Source organism: Phyllostomus discolor, chromosome 13, assembly GCF_004126475.2.
Source record: "Phyllostomus discolor isolate MPI-MPIP mPhyDis1 chromosome 13, mPhyDis1.pri.v3, whole genome shotgun sequence".
In the NCBI taxonomy this organism is placed as follows: Eukaryota; Metazoa; Chordata; class Mammalia; order Chiroptera; family Phyllostomidae; genus Phyllostomus; species Phyllostomus discolor.
The window spans coordinates 31,233,518-31,246,640 of record NC_040915.2 but is presented as its reverse complement, the minus strand read 5'-3'; the positions used below and the strand labels follow the sequence as shown (position 1 = coordinate 31,246,640).

The window sequence follows — 13,123 nt, the reverse complement described above, 5'->3', positions numbered from 1 at the left end:
ATTACTGCTGGAAACAATATGATTTTTTAAAGATTTATTTATTTATTTTTAGAGAGAGGGGAAGGGAGGGAGGGAGAAAGAGAGGGAGAGGAACACCGATGTGTGGTTGCCTCTTGCATGCCCCCTACTGGGGAACTGGTCCACGAACCAGGCATGTGCTCTGACTGGGAATCAATCCAGTGACCCTTTGTATCACAGGCCAGTGCTCAGTCCACTGAGCCACACCAGCCAGGGCTGAAAACCATGATTATTAATATTTTACAATAAAAATAAAAGTAAGTTAGAAGTTAATATTTCGAACATCTCACTGTGGTCCAGGGACTGTATATGCTAAGCACTCTGTGCTGTATTATTTAATTTCCCCCAAAACACTTCTAAGATATTTTCCCCACTTTACAGATGAAGAGACTGAGGTACAGAGAGCTTAAATAGCGTTCATGAAGTAATATAGTTGTGTCTATCCTGGGCTTGCTGTACTCAATCAGAAGCTGATATTAGTAATGTGGTAACTGAACGTGCTGCCATTCACAAAGAAGCTTTGAGACTATGTTTCAGTGTAGAAGGACCATCTTAAAGGAAAGGGTTGTTTAGAATTGTTTAAATGTCAGGGAAGCAATGAATTTTAGATAGATAGAATTACAAGTAACCTTTCGTATCAGATTACATTAAGCTGCTGTCTAATTTACCCACAGCATGAGATCAGCCATATGTGGTGATTTCAGTGCAGGGAATTAAAATGCTGCTTCATCATTTCCCATTGGAAAACAACATTTCTTCTGATAACTATTATCGTGTAGCATGTGCTATGTATCAGGTCCTGTTCTAAGCATTTTAGCTTATTTAAAAAGTTAGCATCTGTAGGCAATGGTGAAGGCTCACTAAATAATAGTGGATGTGATGTAATTTTATGAGAATTAAGCTAGTAAAATCCACGCACAATCAATGTGACTGATATTGCTTATAAATGCATACATGAACCACTGAGAAATATTCACAACTCTGACACAAGTGAAACAAGACAAAATACCTCAAGGATGCATGACAAATGTATTATCACAATTATGTAGGCAGAACTCCAATCAGGTAATATTGCACCCTGAGCCGAGAAAGCTTATGATCAGGGAGAACAAAGACTAGGTTATTCTATCCTCAGACCTTCAACAAACAAGCAAAAGTTTGTCACTATAGTGACATATGCAACATTGGCAGGCCTTGTCCCGGTACCATGAGAGGGAGATGGTGGCCAGTGACAGGCACTCTTGAATTATTATCTCTGTTACAGAGATCAGTTGAGCAAGCTAACAAAGGCTGAAGGTAATGTACTTGAAACATGTAATGAGTATTTCCTTTTCTGATTCTATCTTTAATAGGCAAGCTTACAATTACAAATTTTTTTCACATGTGGTTTTCTTTCAAGACAAAATGTGCTATAAGACTGATGTGAGTATCTGGTGTGTTGTGATGGTTGTGTCTCCTATTGCATATGAACACATTAGCATGTTGACATAGCAAGGTAGTTATGGCTGTAAGGACACATAGATTTAGATCAATACATGCATCAACCCATGGGTAATAGTAAATCAAAGAAAACACATTTCTGAGCCAGCAAGAAAGACAGATCACTGGCTAGGGTCAATGTCGTTTAGTGAAGCATATGGGCCTACCATCACCAGGGTAAGACTCCTCCGCGCATCTGGGTTCCACTGACCATTACATTTTAACTGTAATGTTTTCTAATTATCTCTGTAAAGGACTCATTAGCTTCATCTACACAGAGGAGAACACTGAGGCTCAGGGAGACAAAATAACTTCTTCCATAGTACTCAACTGCAAGTAGTGAGCATAGAGCCAGATCCTGAACCCAGGGCTGTTCCGCTATAAATTTCACACTGTTTTCACTCCATGCAGGGTGCACTTCTGGGAAGGAATGTGAAATTCCATCCACGCCCCTGATCTGGATGGGGGGGTAGCATGCCTTAGAAAACCCCAGGAAAAAAAAAAAAAACAACTTCAACCAAATCAGAGAAATTAAATCATAGGTAGGTTTTTGGAAGCTTCCACTTCTTTTCTTATTTTTGACAGTTTTCAGAAGAATAAAACAATCTCAAAGCTGAGCTTACGACAGACACCTGCGGGAAAGACTCAGCGTCACTGCTCACGCGAGAAAGTTTAATATATTGGAAGGGGAAGGCTGTTGCCTAAATGAGGAAATGCAGGCTGATGGCCCCTTCAAATACCCAGTGCTTGTAGTTGTTCTAGAAGTAGGCAAGAGCAACAGTTGGCAGAAGACTCATAAGGAAAAACACATTTGTAAGAGGAGATTATTCATTATGCGAAATCGCGTTTGTCTTTCGTGAAGAGAGACGGAGGAAATATTAATATCAGAGCTCGAATGACTCTCCTGTTACATAAAGACTATTTTTCAGATTTTTGAGCCAAATTGCACTGTCAGAGAATCACTCCAAATTTCATAACCATTATTATGACTCAGGAGCTGTTGAACTACTTAAAGTTGGCCTTAGGCACAATTGTGAAGTAAGTGACATTTATCTTCTGAAATTTATCTTCTGGCCCTTCGTGTTCTTTCTCTATATCCCCCCGCTCCTCCTGGCACTGCCTGCTATTGTGCCTGTTTTAGTTTTTCCTTTTAATGAAAGACATATCACCCATGTACACTTTAGCATAAATGCATTTTAATTACCATAATCAGTGCGCTTTCTCACAGAGGGTAGGTTCATTTAAAGAATTACTTGTAGCCAAAATGAAAGGCTGTGTTAGAGTGTGGGCACATCAGGGACACCGTGGAATAGCATCTGAGGAAGTCATCAAGAGAACTTTGTGCAATTCCTAAAATCATGCTGTAGAAGAAATCACCTACAAAACCAATGACTATTGGTAGACATTCAAACCACAATGTCTCTTAAAGAAATCCCATATCTAAAATCTAGGAACAAAAGGTAAGATAAAGGAAGGTGTGATGAATGTTTCTTTTTTTGGGGGGAGGGGCAAAAACTGAACCTTAGGTTGGATAAAATGTTAAAGCTATCATTCTATTTTTTTTTTATGTTTACCCTTCCTCTTTTGCTAGATGCACAGAGTCCTTTAGGCCCGCATCACACACACCATTCTGTCTCACGAGGCACTCCCAGTGTGTGGCATTCAGTCACTCTCAGTGATACATTCCCCACAAACCAGGGTTTCCTTTTCTCAGGGACATTTTCAACACACGATTGTTCGATAATAACCTGATAAATGAATATTCACCAGAACGTGCATGACTCAGAACTGCTGAAAGTTTTAGTCATCCCTATTCTTATATGCATTTATTTCCTTTTAAAAACAAAACTGTTAACCAAATAGAATTTGGCCCAACTTAATTATAAAGTTTCCAACAACAGGCATATGGCAGATTTAATTAACAGGTGTACCGGCAGCTGACCTACCCGAGCAACAAAAATAGCAAGACTTGTAGCAAGGGCAGCTAGAACAGTCGAGAAGCCGTGCAAGCACCACTGGTAGAGAGCAGGCATCTTCTGCTCTCGGGATGTATAAGGGTGAACCCACCTTGATGAATTGTGTCGATAATGGTACTAAGGACAGTCTGTCACTCAGGTTTTACAGGTGCAATGGTCTTCTATGAATGCTTTTGAAGAATTTATCCATTAGAAGTGTTAAGGGAATGCACAGGTAGTTATCAATATCAAATAACACTTACTATGATTGGATTTGCTGGGACCCACACCTATTTCTTACAATTGTTGCTGAAGAATCATTCTGACCGCAGTTTGAGCCCCACTAGGGCTGAAGCCTTCCGGGAGCAATCTGTAGGATTCTTCCTCTCTTCTATGACATGCATTGTCTCTCTCATCCATAACCCAGCAATATCTAGAGGTGTGTTTTTTTTTTATCTCTACAGCTAAAAGGTAGTTTGGATTAAAATGTGTAAGTAGTTACAGAAAATAAAGTGAATCCTTTTTCTAGACAGGCATAACAAAAAGGAGCTGTGTGCATGCAGATAAAACCCTCTCCCTCGGAGCGGCAGTCCAGACGCCACGGCCACCTCTCTCTGGGTCTTCCTCTCGGTCTTGTTATCACTTTGAAGCAGCACGGCACGCACCCTGGGTGTCAGCTTATTAAATACAGGTTATTGTTAAAAGAACATTCCAGCGGAGACTGGGCTGATTCATGTATGGTCTCCCTTGTTTACTGAGAACACTTTTGACTGAAAAACATTGAAAGGAAGTTTGCTTTTCATTTTTTAAAAAGAAGTTTTAACTCCCTTTTATTTAGAAAAAAAATCTTTGAAGTAATATTTCACTGACCACTTCCCAAATTTGTTTAATCCCAAAGCCTTTGTGCTTGAAGACATTTCCACACACAAGTGCCCAATAAATATACATCCTACTGTCTCATTAACTAATATTGCCATTTTTTTGCTCGAATATAGAGGTTGCACAACCTCAGTGTTATTAGAGAGAGCAGAGAGATTTGGAAATGCTGCTATTACTTAGCACCCTCAGTCAAGTTTTGTAGCTTTTATTTTATCCATAAGATTGATATATGAAAAAAAATCTATATATAATTATTGTAAAATGAGCATTTATTCAAACTCCCAATATAAAACAATTATAAAATTATCATAGTTTAAACACCATATTACATCTATATGTGTCTATACAGAGAGAGAAAGAGAGCTGTGCATGCACCCAGACACACTTGTGGAAATACGAGTGTAAATTTTGAATCAAACAGACCTGGTTTTTATGCATGTCACATAGTAGCTGGCCTTGACAAGGTGTTGTGTTTTTTTTTTTTAATTTTTATTGAATTGGTTGAGATGACATTGGTTAATAAAATTATATAAGTTCCATGTGTACAATTTTATAATATATCATCTGGACATTGTATTGTATGTTCACCACCCAAAGTCAAGTCTCCTTAACAAGGTTTGTACTGCTCATGGACCATCATTTCCTCATCTATAATATAGGATTGCTAAAACCCATCTTTAAAACTGTGAGGGTTGGAAATCATGAAAAGTGATTAATGGAGTACCTGCCATTAAATAGGTCTTAATAAACAGGAGCTCTTTCTGTTGCTGCTGTTTTGGTAGGTGGGACCATTCCTCCACCCCTAACCCCACCCCCATTATTTCTGTGAGAAGCAGCACCATAAGAAACATACCTGTAATTCAGAATATCTGCCCCTGGGACTTTCGATCTGGGATCCATATGTTATAGCCTATTTGCTTTCTTTGTTTTCGGCACCTGAAAAACCATGACTTGTGTCTCTTGTGAAAGTCTCATGAGCCTGTAGCTGCACCCAGCTGAGCCACTCTGGAGGAGGTTGACCTATATTTAGGAATGCCCCTCCCAAACATTAATTTCCATAGTCCTTAAAGTCCAAGCATTTCAAACCTGTTTTAGATATTCTGTGATACTCCACCTAAATGCTTTATTAAGGCAGTTAGCAACCACGAGTAACCAATTTTACTAATGTAACTAATTATAACTCTCTTACAAGATGCCTTCAGAAAAATAATTTAAAATTTTCTAAAGTAGAGAAAATGTACTTCAGAAAAGACACAGACTAATATAATTAGTATGCGCTCATACAGAACAAATATATATCCAAATCACCCTTATCATTAAATACAGGTGGTAAATATCCTGATGTCATGTTCTGACTCTATCCTACTCATTGATTACAAAAAAAAGACCATGGACGATAGCAAATAACCACTTTATAGCAAATTTCTTGTACTATAATATGCATAAAAATAAATGCTAAAATTTCTAATACAAAACAAGTATATAAATATAAATAGTAAAAAATTGAATTAAAAAACTAAAACAAAAGATTTTTTTCTGAAAGTTTGGACCAAAAATGTGGGTGCACAATACACACGGGAGGGCATTATCCATGAAAAATGACAGTGTATTCCCTAGTCAATTATTTCTTATCCCTTGCCGTGTGCTCCCCATTATGGTACGTGTTGTTGCTCTAGCTACATGTCTTGTGTTGTTGAAAGGGTTCCAGTAGAGGCTTGTATTTTCTCAGGTTACACGCCAGGCCCGGACCTTCCTTTGTCATTAAAAGTGAAGCCTAGAACAATTTCTTGAGCTTACTTGCTTTCCTTTTCCCATCTAAGTATCCAGGAGGCTTAACCAAGTGATGTCTCCGGTCACTTGCGGTGGTTGGATTCTGTGAGCCTCCTTCTCTTTCCTGAGATGCCAGGTGGAGTTTCCTGCATGCTTATGGAGCCTGCTCTTTGCTCCAGCAGTATGGAACTGCATTCACATTTACCTCACTTTTGGGGTGACTTTGGGGATTCCACAAGTGCTAAAACTTTCTTTGGAGCAAACACCCTGCCCTTTACCAGATCAGCTCCTAGCCATCCTTTAGGTTCTAGTCAAGTGCCATTTGTTCATCCAGAGGGCTTTAATCATGCTCTCCCTCTGTGTCTTAAGAAACTCACTGCACAGAGCTATCCTGTCTCTTTGTCTGAATTCTTCACTGGATGGTTGGCTTTGTGCCTTCACTTGTGCAATGGACATTCAGGTATAGTATGAGATCACAGATTATTTCTTGAACGAATTGGGGGGTTGAATGTTGTTTTAAATTCTTCGATCGTTTCCACAGGGACACTGTGCTGCTGCCCCCCAGAGCCCCCTTCAGGATGGAGGAGTTTGCTTCATGAGCTGAAGGCAAAGGAAGAGCTATCAGTAATAGCCCTCGCTAGGAACTGTCCCCTTCCCAGCCTTTGTGCAATGGTTGGCTGACATGGGATTATAAAGGCCAGCCCGCTTGCCTGAATGCAAGATGACATCTAGAGCCATCCCAGCCCCAGAGGTCCCCGCAGGAAAGACTAAGAGAGGCATTGGAGGCAACTGCCTATGAATTCAATTCCTCCCCCGGTGTCCAATGCTATAGTCTCATTCTGATTTAAGTGTTATTCTCTAAAGCACTCAGCAGGAAGCTTCCTGCCTGCAAAACTCCATCTCAGAGTCTGGAGTCCAAGGAATCCAGCTGTCAACACCATAGGTCTTAGAATAAAAATCTGAAATCCTTAAAAGGACTGCACGGCCGTGACTGATCTGGCTCTTGCATCTATTCTCATCGGCATGTCACTCCTGGTCTTATACCCTTGAAATTTGCTTGTTTTCCTCCTTATCTGGGTATTTTCCTTCTCACCCCTGCTTCTAGAATGCCCCTTCTTGGCATTTCCCATGGATGCTTGTTCATGTCCCTGAAGTCTCAGCTCCCGCATGCTTCTCACAACCCCAGTTGTTTTCATGATTGCATTTTCATAACTAGGGATTATTGTGCTTCCCAGCGAATCGACCCTCTTAACATCTAAGCATCTGACGAGCATACTGACAAACGTAACAGTAACGACACACTGTTAACCAGGCCCAGTTTGAAAGGTTTGCCATAGTTCATCCTATAACAGCCCTGTAAGACAGGTACTCATATTTCCTCAATTTCACAGGCGAGGAAGCTGAGGAAGAGAGATCCCACAGCCAACAGGAAATGTCACTAAGATTCCAAAGCCGGCAACCTCACTACCCGGTAGTCTGTGCTGTTAAGGCCTGCTGTGAACACCGCATGGCACTTTTTGAATAATGGGGAGCGAATGAATGAATGAATGAAGTGGAAAGGAGAGAGACTTTTTAGAAGTAGATTTTTCTAGAGAGGGTAGTAAAGTCAAACATAAGAGCTCTCAATGTAACTGTAAATGCATGCTCCTTCAGAAAGAGGCAGACGCAGTCAGGAGTTATCTCTCATCTTCTACATTGAATCAGTAGTCTTATTGTTGTCACATAAAGGAAGATAGCATACACAGGTGTAAAATCTGATACGGTATGTATAGGTATTCCGGTACTTGGTGCCTAACTTCTCTACAACAAGCAAGCAGTTCACATAGGAGCGAAGCCATTCAACAGAAGCCATATTTGAAATTTGCAACTAATTATATTAAGACAAACATTAAGTTTAGCCTGAACTTTGAAGGTGCATGCTCTCCTTATATATCACTATAGCTGATATTATAGTACATCTAGCTTCAGAAATTGTAGGATGATTGAATCCAGTAATACAATGCATAAGAAATATCAGCTCTAATAAAAATTTTCTGCTCTTCAAATGTACTTAGAGGGCTCTGTCTACAAGATGCCAAATTTGAGGAAGTAAACTGAAAAATGTAATCAGTCATTTGAATGTTTTATCTACATTACATTGAGCATTTTGTAATGTAGTGAACATTCATAATTTAGAAGGCTGGGAAGTTGTGACTTAGCATCCAGGAGATTTGGCAAAGAGACTCAGTCACAATCATCTGATTCCCCTTGTGTAGAATAATAATGCGTACCACCTTCTTCCTCCCCTGGCTTTTGCTTAGATTAGTTTAAAATCACGACACATTTTTACTATATCTAAACTGACTTTACATTAATATCATACTTCATTTAAAAGCACAATTAAAGATGTTATTTAATAGGTCAGTTGCTGATGAATTTCACAAAATGTGATCATCTTCTTTGGCATATCAATGTTGGAAGCCATTTGGCAAGATAAAGCATCACAAAAGAGATCAGTGTCATCGGATCAGGTGAAAGCCTGCTACTGGTGTACTTTTATTACCAAAAGTAGAGTGTCAGGTGCAAAAGAATCTCTTTATAAACATCAGTAAATGCTTACATATTCTTATATTTGAAAAGGTATTATATTTCATGGAAATAATCTTTTCCTTAGAGTCCATATATGTAGGAGAACAACTATATTCTCACTAATAAGTAGAGTCAGTTACAGTAATTTTCTTCAACAACTGTAATACAACCAGTCCAGTAATATATCATAGGTAGTATCAGTCTCAGTAATTGACTTTTTTCCTTTCTGAGCCATTACCATAGACAAAGAGTATCAATGGTACTTTCAATTTATTTCAAGAGAATATTCTCTAGAATAAACACTAAACGAGGCACTAAATTTACATTGAATTAAACTGTTTTTAATTAATTTTCCACTAAAACAAAGGTTTTTAAAATATATACTTTGAGATTTCAGGAACTGTATCCTTTATCTGTTCATCAATATCATTGCTCAGTTCTCTGTTGTCAGTGAAATTCAGTCTGAGGCAGATCTTTTGCACAATTAGAACTTATACGTTAAATAATTCATTTTTTGCAAATATAAGTGCTGGCCTGATCATGACATTAATTTAAGATTTCCTTCTCCTCTAATTAAGATAACCATTAGATAACGATAAACAAGATTTTTTTTTAATTAGGAGTTCAGGAAATTTTGACAAATTTGAAACCTTATTATTAAACTCAGCATTAACCAGAATATCTTAAAGTCTTGTAACTGTGGAAAACACACTATCCCAATGTATGTGATAACATGTAAATGAATAATTTAACTTTTCTCCCTTCTGAACACTGCCTACTACTTCCATGAATGGAAGTTATAGAATTAAGGATGTCAAGTAAATAGATAGGTTTTTTAAAAAATGTGATAACAAGATACTGGTAATTATTAAATGTCTTTCACTTGAAGACTTCCAAGTCATTGGCCACAATTGCTAATTCATCACCATGGTTTCCTATTATTCATTTATGCAAAAGCGTACAGTGAAGTATTTATACTAATTTGAGAATTAAAAAGAGTATAATATGTCTGGGGCCAAAAGTATGTGCTACTTTAATCAATGATTTTTTCTTTTTTTATGAGTTGAATTCTGATTTATTATGAAGACATTTCTACGGGACATCTAAATAGTGCATTTAAAGCGTTTACGTTAGAAATCAATGATGCATGTACGTTGCAATTTAAATCCTTTGAAGTGACAAAATATGAGTAAGCAAGAGCAAACGACATATAGGAGATGGATTTCAATGAGATTTCCTTATTAATAATATTAAATAAGTTCATTGGGAAAACCACAGCCAAAGAGTTGTACAGTCATAACTTCAAATTCAAAATTTTGAATTTTTTATCTTCCAAACCACGCTGTCTGACTGTTTCTTTCCAATTTTTCTTCTGTTGGAAAAGAGTAAGTATAATAGCTTGACAAATGCCATTTTCATCATTCTATATTGTATATTTATCTGAGCTGACTAATAATCTTTTGTAAAATTGGACATTTTGGTTTAAAATTTGGAACACTTGTCCAGGTATAGGTGGGGAAAAAAAGACTGCTAATTCATATAGTCAGGGGTAGTCAACCCCAATTAGAAATCAGTAACCGTAGCACACATTTCCTAGTGATAACGCTAATTATATTTCTAAGAAATGCCCATACCCCAGGTTTTTGTCATGCATCCAATTGAGAGAAAGAACAACCTTATTAAATATTTATAAGTCATCTCAAAGGGAATCCTTTTGTAATGACAGGTTTTTAAGTCAAATTTTAAGCAGAAACCATGGTAAATAATACTTTATTTTAATACAACAGTATCCAGTAGACTCCCCTTTCTGTCTTGATTAATTTTATGACTATTTCAAAATTGAAGCTAGGGATAAGCCGCTTTTGTAGTACACTTTTTGGGCATGTTCTCCCAGACAAGGTTCTCTCCCTCTGTGGGATTTTCAGCCTCGTATGCAGAGCAGGTCCCAGTGGCCATATTTTTACTACATGACCCTGTCCCCTGGAAGCAGCCTGCCAGATTAGGAATGAATACCTAGCCCAGAATGCACCATTCGCATGTGCTTTTTTGGAGTTGGAACTGGGCGTGAAGAATCCGGCCCAGCCCTCCTGCCCATGAATGAGGCATGCTTTTTGCACTGTGAGGTGGACATTTGCCACATAGGTGCAATGAGGAAAGAATGACATGAAGATGCAAGATTATACACCTTAAAAGAGTCCAAGGGCCATGGCGCTAGAGGCTGAATACTTTCTAGATCTCCACCTCTGCCTCTCTGAAAGTAGGAGTGCCTTCCTTCCCCTCCAATGGCATTAGCTAGCTTTATATTCCTGGATAAATTTCTCATCTTTGCGTAAGCAAGCGCCAGTAGGTTTCTGTGACTTGAATCCCGGAGAGCACTGGTTAAGACTTCCGTTCTTTTGTATGATACGCCCCTTGCCAGCATTTGTAAGTGTATACAAACACTTGGATGGTTGTGTTATGATAATGATAACGTGTGAACTTTTCTTTGATAAGGTGGCAGTAAATTCAAGAATTATTAGTGCTCGCTTTGAGAGCACATAAACTAGAAGTGGAACGGTGCAGGGGATATTATCGTGGCCCCCATGCAAGGAGGACATAGAAATCTGTGAAGCGTCCCACATTTAACAAAGAATCATTATGCTTCCTCATGTATTTTTCTTCCAATGTCTGATTTCAAAAATTAGACATTGCTTTTCTACTTGGCAGTTTCTTAAAATGTTTTTTTTTTTAACTTTCTAGCGAGTCAGCGTGCCCTTCCCTGGGCCTGCTAACACACCTCCAAAGCTAACGAGCCTATCAGTGGTACAGTGTGCCTATTTTTATCCAGTGGGATGCCCACGTCTCTAAATCTATCTTAAAACCACAAGCCCTGTAAAGTAACACGATGTGTCACCACCAAGCCAGCCACTGAGGAGACGATTTCTGTGTACAATTTCTGTCCTCTGGCACCTAGCGACAACGAACAGCGGGCCTGGAGAGCCTGCCACTTAGCACTTTACCAATAACTCAGAGAGGAAAACCAGAAAACCCACAACAGGATTTGAGTCAGGTCTGTGATTATCTTTCACTTTCAGCTGGGATGGGAGGAGCTCCACTACTTTTTTCTTAACAAAGCCACACATTGCCAGAGATGATCTCTCTCAAATACATTTAAATCTTATGAACTGTAGAAGTGAAGATTTTCTATACCGGAGAAGGGAGATCAGGAGGGAGGGAGAGAAAGGCAGAGAGGCAGAGAGATTTGGTTAACGAGTATTTTCTTCACCTGCTTCAACACGTTTTAATGTGGTTCCACGTCGTTAACTTCCTTACTTATAGTAATTGCAATGTCCGGACATATTTATCATTAGAAAAATATTTTAGAATCTTTTCGGTAAAAGCCTAATTAAGCTAATATTGTTCTCACTTTAATCATGAGAGCTTTAGTGTCCTAAGTTATATTCCAATTAGTTATTTGTAGTTAGTTAGCAGAGAATGGTTACAGAGTACCTCTCAGGTAACCATAGCAGGTGCAGAGTTCCCAGTGTACGTGGGACACTGGAGGAAGCACATAGCAGTGACATTAACAAGTAAATAAAGAAACACTTCTCTCAAGGAATTTTAGAGGAAAACTGATCGAGCGCAGGTGGGACATGATTTAACGTAAGTGCCTTTCTAACCATTATTTAAAGAAAATAGCAAGTCCTGCCATAGGCATCGACATGGATGAACCTTGAGGACAGTACGGTATGTGCAATGCGCCAGTCACAGAAGGACAAAGGCTGTGTGGCTGCAGTTATGTGAGCCATTTAAATGGGTGACCACCAGAAGCAAAGAGTCGAAGGACGGCTGCTAAGGGCAGAAGGAGGAAAACCAGGGAGGTGCCCAGCGGGTAGAACGCATCGGTTGTGCAAGATGATTAAATTATTAAGATCTGCTCCACAACACGGTACCCATGGAAAACAATATCATATTATGCACTTAAAATTTTCTAAGTGGGTAAATCTCAGGTTGAGTGTTCTTACCACAATAATAAAGAAAGGACACGTCTTAAACCGGGCATTATAATCAACCAAAAGCCTATATGGCAAACCTGCCTGCGTGGGAAAAGGGGTCTCTCTCTGCCCGTGCACTGGTTGAGCACAGCTGCCCATTCCTGCTGTTAGTACCAGCGGTAGTTACTAACTTGTGCGTGTTCATATCACCCTCGCTGCAGGTGTCCGAGGGCACCAGCCAGGCCTCCCTGGCGGGGGAGTAAGCCCCGCCTGGGGTGCAGGCACAGTGAGAGGTACCTCCTCTCTCCAGCTGGCCTTTGGCAGCTATTCAGATGCAAGTTAAATATGTTAGGCCTGGCTTTGCCAAACATCTCTGAGGGAGGACTCCCACTGAACAGTAAAATGCAAATTCTGCTCTTCGAAAAACCACTTCCAGAATTAGGTTTTATTTCTGACACCTCTTATAACAACAGAAAAAAT

The 13,123-nt window shown here is 39.2% G+C and overlaps 1 non-coding gene across 1 annotated transcript; it reads left to right on the top strand.

The window, feature by feature from the left end:
• The first annotated feature begins 11,187 nt into the window (after positions 1-11,187).
• LOC114510457 lies at positions 11,188-11,294 on the top strand. Its single transcript, XR_003685640.1, has one exon. It is a non-coding gene; the product is annotated as a U6 spliceosomal RNA (small nuclear RNA).
• The last annotated feature ends 1,829 nt before the right edge of the window (positions 11,295-13,123 follow it).